The following is a 9,865-nucleotide window of genomic DNA, read 5'->3' as shown; positions in this document are numbered from 1 at the left end:
TTTTGAATTTGTGAATTTTCTTCTCATTACCTCCTTTTTCAACTCTTTTTCTATTACAGTCTTCCTCAACCTAAATCCTTTATTTTTTTTCCCTAAACCAATTTCACATTCTGAGAAAATGTATAAATAAATGTTAAATCCATTATACTACAATATGTTCTAACTTTCAAGGTCGAAACACTCTCCAATTGAGTTATATTCCTTTCAAAAACTGTATAGATATCTATAAGCATTTAATACTACGAGATTGTCCAAATCTATTCAGATTTCTAATTTAAGCTTAATAAATTATAAGCAAAATTATATTTCTAACATTTAAGTCTTTCTTGCTCACCACGTGAATAGATTTTATTAATAACTTGGTTTGATATTCAATTAAATGTTAAATTGAAGTGATCTTAAACTAATTTTAAATTAAATTACCCAACTTTTTTTTTCTTCCAAAAACTATCATAAAGAATAAACTCCCACATTGTATGAAAACATCCATACCTAATTTTAATCGTGACACATTGAAATCATATGACGTAGACATTTTCGAGGATTCTAAAATATATTCAGCTTAACAAAATACTGTCGATTTGCAACTCAATATTTTTGTATGTGATAGCAATTATGTTAGATTTAGGACTAAGAATATAAAGTAGTGGAAAAAAGAAAAACAATATAGGATTTCTAAATAATTGGAAGAGAAATGAAGATGGGAAGGATGAGAATGATATGATAAGTCAATAAGAGAATGATGAAGGGTGTTTATGTTAGTATTATTTGTCATGAGGAAATCAATGATTAAAGAAAAAACATATAGTTTGATAAAAAAGATATATTGGACAAAGGAATCAATTATTGATATGATGAATGAAAAAACATTATATATGGAGAGTATATATTAAGCCATCTTCCACATACTCATACTCCCTAAAATAATTATGTGTTCTTTCATTATTTAGTCTCAAATAATAATAATGATAATAATGATAATAATAATAGATTTCATATTCATTGTGTCTTTCTTTTTATACTTTTAAACATAAATACTCATTTTTATTTTGTACTTCAACTTCAATTTTCTTTCTTTTTTTTTCTTTTCCTCTAAACTTTTGGTAGTGAATTTAGTAGAAATTTCAACTAAATTATTGAGTTTTTTTTAAAAAAAAATGAAAAATTATACTTGGTTTGTTTAGAACTTATTATTCATGCTTTCAATATTCACATCTAAATTAATTTTACCAATTTTTAAGAGTAAAACACAAGTTTTTTTTTTTAAAAAAAAAAAATTTGGGTTTGATTTTGAAGATGACAACAAAAGTATTGTTTATTTGTAGAGCTTAGTTTTCAAAAAAGAAAAAAAAGAACAAATTAACAAACAATCAAAGCTCCTCTTAGTAACCGTTTGAGATTTTGTTTTTTAACCGATAAATATATCGACCTCAATTAATTGGTTTGCATGTTTTGTTATCTACGTTTTAGAAGTTTAGAAGTTTAGAAGTGTTATTTGAATAGAAATTTTTTAGACTAATCACAAATTGCCACATCTTTTACTAAATTAACGATGAAATATTTTGGTTCAATCAAATATTATTTATTTGCGCGTTTAATTGAGAAAAAAATAAGTTTAATTGAGTCCAAATGATAAATATGACCAAAATCCACGTGATTGAGCCCATGAATCTGGTTCATGGACCAACTAGGTTCAAGCTCATAAATCTCACCAGAGAACTCTATTTTATAGAGGAGTTCAATTTGTAAAAGTTAGAAATTTTTTACTCAAGAAGGTCTGAAGTGAATTCTCCCAAGAGCTAACTACTGAAGTCAATCACCTTTAAAGATTGAAACTCCTTTGAAGATACAAGTTTTTCTTCTCATACTCCAATTCCAAGAATATCGTGTGCTTCGCTTCCCTCATATCAGCATCCAATCGAAAGAAAATCAGATGATCAAATTTTAGAAACCGAATCACATCCCATTAAATCAATAAAAATACAATATCAACTCAAGTTCAACTCCACGAATCAAATTTCTCCGAAAATCTCGTGCAAACAGTATTTTTAAAATCAAAATTTTAAACACGTGAATCCTTATAAACCTAATGGATATATATATATATACCCCACTAAATATTTTTTAGAAAAAGGTTTAAAAGAATTAACAAAATAAACCATACAAATTCCAACCCCAACACCTTCACAATCAATCCACGTAATTATGTACCCAAATCCATTCTCATATATTTATAGCTACAAAATTAAATAATAAGAGACAACTAAAAAAGTATTGAGTGAGAATATTGAGTTGAATGGAATGATAATTAAATTCTAGTCATAATTATGAAATATTAGGAAAAACTATAAATTTTACTTTCTTGTATCAATTAAAATCACGAACAATTAATTGTATTAATTTAAACAAACTTTCCTAAGTCTTTATTACCAATTTACACCATTTTCAAAATATATCTATTTATAAACCTCTAAAATTATATCTACCAATTTGCTTCCTAAGTTTTGAAAACATGTATATTTAAAGTTTAATTCCTAAGTATTGAAAACATGTATATACTTAGTTGCAAAACTTTTTAGAATTGATAAACTTAAGTTTTCAAAATGTACCATTTTGGTGTTTGAAATTTTTTATTATTATCATTTTATATGATTATATGTTATATTGAATTAAAAAAAAAATTGAAATAGAGTTCGTAGTAATTTTATAAAATTAATTTCTAATTGAAAATTTTAATATAAGAAAATACTGCTTAGATATTTTAAATTTATTTTAAGAACTTATAATCTTAAAACTAAAGAATTAAAAAGATTAAAGAGTAGACACGTATTATTTGAAAACGTATTTAGATTAAACTAAGCTAAGGGTAGGGCCCCAAAGAATGCATAGCCGATTGGTTGGTCAATATCCAAACCTCTCTAATTCCCACTAAAAAGAAAACTACAAAATAGTACTGATCTCTCTTACACACAACAACTAACCATTCATCTTTTATTTTTCTTTCTTCTCTTCTTATTCCTTCTTCTTCTTGGGTCTACCAACTGCTCTTTCTTTTCATGCCTTCTTTTTTCTAGGGTTTTGAAAATTTTCCCATTTTGTTTGCTGTTGGAAGAAACTTTCAAATGTTTTCTTAAAAGGAAACCCCTAGAAACATGGGCTTTGAATAAAGAGAGAAAAGTAACCTCTTGTCAATGGAAATTAACTATATAGCAATCATCATTTTTTTCTTTCTTTTTTTTTGTTTATAACATCTAAAACCCCCCCTCTTCCTCCCATATTTTCTAATTCCATTTCACATGCTTCTCTTCTACTTTTTGTACTTCTTCCTTCAAAAAAAAAAGCTCTCTTGCCTTCATCATATTATCTTTTTACCTTATACATCTAACATGTATCATCACTATCTCCAACAACACAGTCATCGCAAAACCCTAGAAAATCGATTTTAATCGGTTTGTGTTCAAAACCTGACTGGTCTTTGGTCTTTCTTATATCAAAGTCTTTTATAAATCACAACCCTTCTACTGTTAACATATATCTGCTCTTTTTGTAGCTTCATCGTATGTTTCTCATGTATTTCTTAAGTTTTCTTTTTATAAAAAAGTATGTAAAGGACAAAGTGGAGATTGAATCATTAGCACATGTAGCAATTAGTAGCATGTGAGGAATTGATGATTAAGGGAACATTACAAGTGTAAAAACAAAAGATTTGGTTACAAAAAGAATGGAGGAAAAGAGAGAGGATGGAAAAGAGATAATATATATATGGGGTATAGAATAAAATAAGGAGGCAGTGTCTCAAAGTGTGGAAACATAAGTATGAAAAATGGAGATGAAATTCAATTATGATATATGAGAATATATATATATTTATATATAATGATAACAATAATGTATATGATTGTTATTATTATTATTAAGATGATAAATATTATAAGAAAACATGGAGAAGTGAATAGAAATGATACTGATAGGTTAAGAGGGGACAAAGATCCTTCCATTTCCTCAGTTGCATGCTTTTTTGTCTTTTACAATTCCTACATTTTTCCTTTTTTTTCTCCTCTAAATTCCTTCTTCCTTTCCTCTTTTCTTTTCTTTTTTTGGGGTCTAAATTAACAAAAAAATTGTAATCAAGGACAATCATTCACTTTTTCTACAAAGTGGTCTTTGCTTTTCGGCCTATGTTTAGGGCACTGTTTTTGTAATCTAATTAGCTTAATTAATTTCCTTTTTAGACCTCCCTTTTATCATTATTGCTCCACGCCACCCCTATATATTCAAGTTTAATCTATTTTATATATCATTCATTGATTAAATAAACCGATCCAAGAGTGGCTCTCCATTAAGACACAAATTTAAATTTGCTCTCATCACTGTTAGGTATTTGTGATTATAATTGTGTGTATTGTATTAACCACGTTCAATTCAGACATACAATAATACCTTATTATTCGAGATTATGAAATTCCAATTTTCTTGTTTGTGCAAGTTATTTTTTAATGCTTTCATATACAAACATGAGTTATTAGATATGAGTTAATTAGATGAGAATTAGTTTCGTAAATTTCTCAGTATATTTATCGAGCATATATAATTCCAAACTCATATAGAACTCTTGCTTAAAAATTTAAATGATAATTAATCTAGACCTGCAATTATATTCTCTTCAAGTCTTTTATTCTCATGCATCTCATTATGATTTGTCAAATAGCCCCCATTAATCAAAACCCTAGCTATAAACTGATGAAGAGTGTGTGTAGCATTCATGAGATAGACTACTTGGTATAACTTGGAGCTAAAAAATTAAGTTAAGCTAGGCTAGATGTTCCCTATATTGAACTTGTGAAACCCTAAATGTTTTTAGGACAAGATCACTTTTGACATCTAAAACCCTATATGTATATATTATATAATCCTGACACTTATAATTCAAATACAAATTACACAAATATTCAAAGGTTCAAATGTTGATAAACCATCAAAAAGTGAGTCAAAAATTCTCTATAACTATTCACTTTAGAGAAAAAAGAGAGAAAAGAATGGATAGAAGTAAAGATGAAAGGTAGGTGAGAGAAGTGTAGTGGAGGGTGGCAATGACAAATAGCATCAAAAGGATGAAAAAAATGGAGCAAAAATTATTACACAATTTGAAGTGCAGTGGGTAAGATGCTGACCCAAATTAAAAAGGATAAAAGAAAATAATTTTAACCCAAAAATTATCAATCATATCATAATGTCCTCTGTGTTAATAAGAAAATTTTGAGGTACTTATACACTTTATAGAAAAATGGTGTATCCAAATATATTTATTGGTATAAACTATATACAAAATTTAGGAATCAATACATATATGTATTCAATAAACATACATTCAATTGATTAACTTGGAAACATGAGTCAGTGGCTTCCTTTCTCTCTGTTCTTCCCAATGTATCTTTTAAGGTCAAACCCTTGTTTTTCTCAAAAACACCCACCCAACTTTAAATTATCATTCATAACATTATTCCCCTTTTGTTATTATCACCTCATTCATTACTTAATTATCTCATTAAACATCTAAATCTACCACCTTCATTCTTAGAGTCAAACATAATTAAATATAGTTTAATAGAGAACAAATTCATTATTAATTTCTATTTAATAATAATAATAATAATAATAATAATAACGATAACAAGTTGTTTTAAGACCACTTTAATTAAAATCCTTTATATGGTTGTGAAAATCATGTTTTTAATACCACTCCATAATCAATAAATAAGTAGGAAAATATTCGGTTTAATTTAGTTATTAATTAATCTTTTATTCCAAAAAAATTATAATCAAACAACTGTATTAGTGAAATGTCATAATTTAGAACTTGAATTCATGAAATACTTCAACAATTTATATAAACTTAGTTAACTATCGTCCCATCTTTTTAACTTTATAGGAATTGGACAAAATTATATTTTTAGATAAGATTGTGTCGTGTTGACATCATATATTATAAATATATTATATGATTAAAAGAAATGATGATGTATACATATATATATATATAATGCTCTAATCCATTATTGAGTAATTTTTAGCATTATAGCAACCATGATGATCTGTGTCATTCATTATGCCCATTATTGATTACAATAAATATAGGATCCCATTTTTACCACTCCAATTTATTTCATAGCTTTCTTATAAATGCTCCATAAAATGATGATCATCATTGTCACATTTTCCTTTCTTTTCTCTTATAAATGGAAAACTTCCCACTCCCTTTTGCCTCATGTTGCATTCATAATAAATGTTTTTATCATATTATTGTTTTTTACATCATATATACATTTATTTAATTATTGTTATTATTACTATTATTATTTTAATTCAACATAGAAGGAGAGGTTCACACATCTAAATTTCAGAATAACTATAATTATGTTTACTACTTGAGTTTTTTTTTTTTCTCTCCTAAAATTAAGTTAATTGTTTTATTTTCATTTTATTAATGAATAAAAATGATAAGAAATTTAAAAACAAAAGTACATAATTTTAAAATTATAAGTAGTTTGCGTAATGAGACAAAATGGTTGGTATGGTTATTTATGAACTTGTCCTATAGAATTCTATTTATGGAGTTAACAAAAAAAAAATAAATTATACACAATGATTCAAAATTTTAGATGTTTTTATATAAAGAAATAAATTGAAAAAAATAAAAATAAAAACATATTATTCACCCAATAGCTTCATAAGTATACTAAAAAACAATTAGAAACCAATCAAAAAAATTAAAAGAATAATATACAAAAGTGCATGATGAATTGACGTAGGTTAACTTAAACATTATGTATAGAAGATTTTATATTTGCCCGGTTAAGCTGTATGTTATAATTTCACCACCTTTTTAACTTATTGTTTGAAAGAAAAAAGGGCAGAAGGACGTTGTATGTATTTTGGAAAGTAGTTTTATAGCAGAAATGAAAGAATTAAGAAAATAAAAGCTTAGGGTTGATATAATATAATGAAGAAATGGATAATGAATGATGAATGATGAATGATGATGGAGGTTCTACGTCGTCGTGTTGTATGTTCTTTCTGTTTTTTGTTTTTGTGTTGTCAGTTTTTGTTCAGAAACACAAATCCCTTCGTTTCATCATTGCTTCCTCACGTGATTTCATTTCTCAATTTAATGTTTCTATCAACCATTACTACTTTACTTTCTTATTTTTGACTCCTCCGCCCTCCGCCCTCCGCCCTCCTCCCCATCTAACCCTAACCCTAACCCTAAACTAGTTTTAACCATCTGGCTCCATCATTATTAATTTCCCTTAAATAATAATCACCTTCTATAACTCCTCAATTCCTTCCACTTCTTCCATCTCATTATATTTCCTTCACTTTTCTTAATCATTATAACTCACAATTACCCCTTTCTCTACTAATTAACCATACTTTCTCTCCTCCATTTTCTCTATAACTTTAGTCTATTATATTCAATTCATATTTCATATTATATATATATATATATATATGGTATACATCTACCAAGTAATAAGAGTGTTACAGATATTGTATACATGAATGACTATTTGAGATTTAAATCAACTTCTAAACATTTTAATTAACCATAATTGATTGTTCTTTTGGTCAAATTTTAACCATTGAATTTATGTAACACCCTTATTCCAAATACATACATAATATATATATATATATATATATATATATATTCAGTTGTACAAAAGAGGAGGCTGTTCAACAAATATTTTGTTTCCTTGATTTTCCAATTTTGGGGAAGCAGTTTCAAATTTTAGCCAAATTTCAATTATTAAACCACATTAGTGACGATCTTTACATATAATCAATTATTAGTAAACAAGGTTTGTTATTCTAAAATAAATAAATTCCTAGTCTAATGATTTTTTTTTTTTTTATTGTAATCTTATCCTAAAAGATTAGTTTGAAATTATAATTTATATTGACATTTCCAAAAGATGGGCTTGAAAAAAGGAGAAAAGCCACCATTGAAGTCATCAAGCCAATGAAAAATAATGGCAAATTCCTTTTTTCTGGGGTTCTTTTTTAATTTCCTCTTTAAATTCCCAGTACAAATATATAATTAAGGTATTTTAGGGCTTGACTTTCTTAAGAAAATGATAGGCTGCTTTTTATTTTTTGGTATAAATGGAAATAAAAGCCACCAAACATGACTTAGTAACTTGAAAGAAAAAAAAAAGGAAGAATAAATGCTTTCTATGTTGAATTGACCAACCATTAATAAATATGTGTATATTGGAATTTACTTAGGTTTAATTTGGCCATCCATCTCTAACCTAAAGTTTTGATTTTCTCATTCTAGATGATAGTTATGTAATTGTTTTTATCCTAATGTTTTTTTCCTCTTTGTTTAATATATCACGTTGGATTTTAGTTTCGAACATCTTTTTTGACGAATAGAATGCAATAAATGAAATAATTTAATGAAAATTTTAAAATATATTTCATTCTAAATATAATTTAAAAGGATCCGTACCGTTCAATGAGACATAAAATTTATACGCTAACGTTGAAATTAATTAATAATTTTTTATTTTCTAAAAGAATTTAGTTTAAATGATAAAAATATTGAAAAGATTTACAAACCTATAAAATATAATATTTTAGTGAATTTTTGTTTATATTTAAAGATAACTCTGTAAAAAGAGTATATGTTTCTATAAAAAGAATATATGTTTAAATAGTGGAAAGAAATTCACTAAAAAAAATTATAAGTAAAGAAGAAAAATGATATTTATGGATGTAATTATATATTTTGGTAAAAAAAAATGAGGATAGATAAGAAAAAGGAAAAAAAGAAAGGGAAAGAGGAGTAGTTGGGGATGGGGATGGGGAAAGGCGTAAGGTTATGATTGATTTAATTTTGTGGAAAGGTTTGATTAGGGATTGTGAGGTGCCCTTAACTTCCATTAGTTGGGACTTAGGACACTCTATCCTACAAATTTTGTGGGAGAAGGACCTACCCAATAATTCAAACATCCTTCATTTTTATTATATTATATCATATTTTAATTCATTAATTAGAAAAAGATTGTATATTTATGGTTATGATGAAAGGGTGCATGAGTTCAATAATTGCAATGATCCCAAAAGCATGACATATCTGTCCTCCTCATATCCCCTGGATCCACTCTCTCTCTCTTTTCATTATTTACCCACCTAATCCCCCTCCTCTTCTCTCCTTCATTTCACTCTCATCTACTACTACATTCCCTTCCTCTATTCATACCCTTAATCACTCTCATTCTTTACCTATTCAACCTTTTTATCAACCATTAACACTTTCTATTAACTCAATCTACTCCTCCTTTGTTTGTTCTTAATCAAGAAACCATCTACCTTGTTCATATCATATCATCATTTACTAACCTCATACATTATATTTGAATTTTATCGAATAATAACACTTTTTTAAAAAGTATACAAGTTTTATTGAAAAAAAATACTCAAAACCATAATTTAATGAGGTAAATGATAATGGGTATGGTTTGAGATTTTTGAGGATGATGATAACTATGAGAATTATTAAACTTGAAAAGGGAAGAATAAATAATAATTGAGGGGGAGAGAAAGCAATAATTTGAATATATATATATATATATATAGAGAGAGAGAGAGAGAGAGAGGAGAGTGGCGATTGGGGAAGTAGAAATTGGGGGGTAGTGGGGAAGGGGAAGGGGAAGGGTACACTATACTGAAAAAGATGGAATTGGTTAAGTAGAAAGACAATTATAGCCTTGTGAGAAATTAAAAAAGAAGTATTATAAATGATAATATTAATTAGAAAAGGAAAAAACAGTTTGGTTGGAGAATGTAAAGACATGGTCGC

This window comes from Cucumis sativus, chromosome 3 (assembly GCF_000004075.3).
Source record: "Cucumis sativus cultivar 9930 chromosome 3, Cucumber_9930_V3, whole genome shotgun sequence".
Lineage (NCBI taxonomy): Eukaryota > Viridiplantae > Streptophyta > Magnoliopsida > Cucurbitales > Cucurbitaceae > Cucumis > Cucumis sativus.
This window is presented reverse-complemented; position numbering follows the sequence as displayed.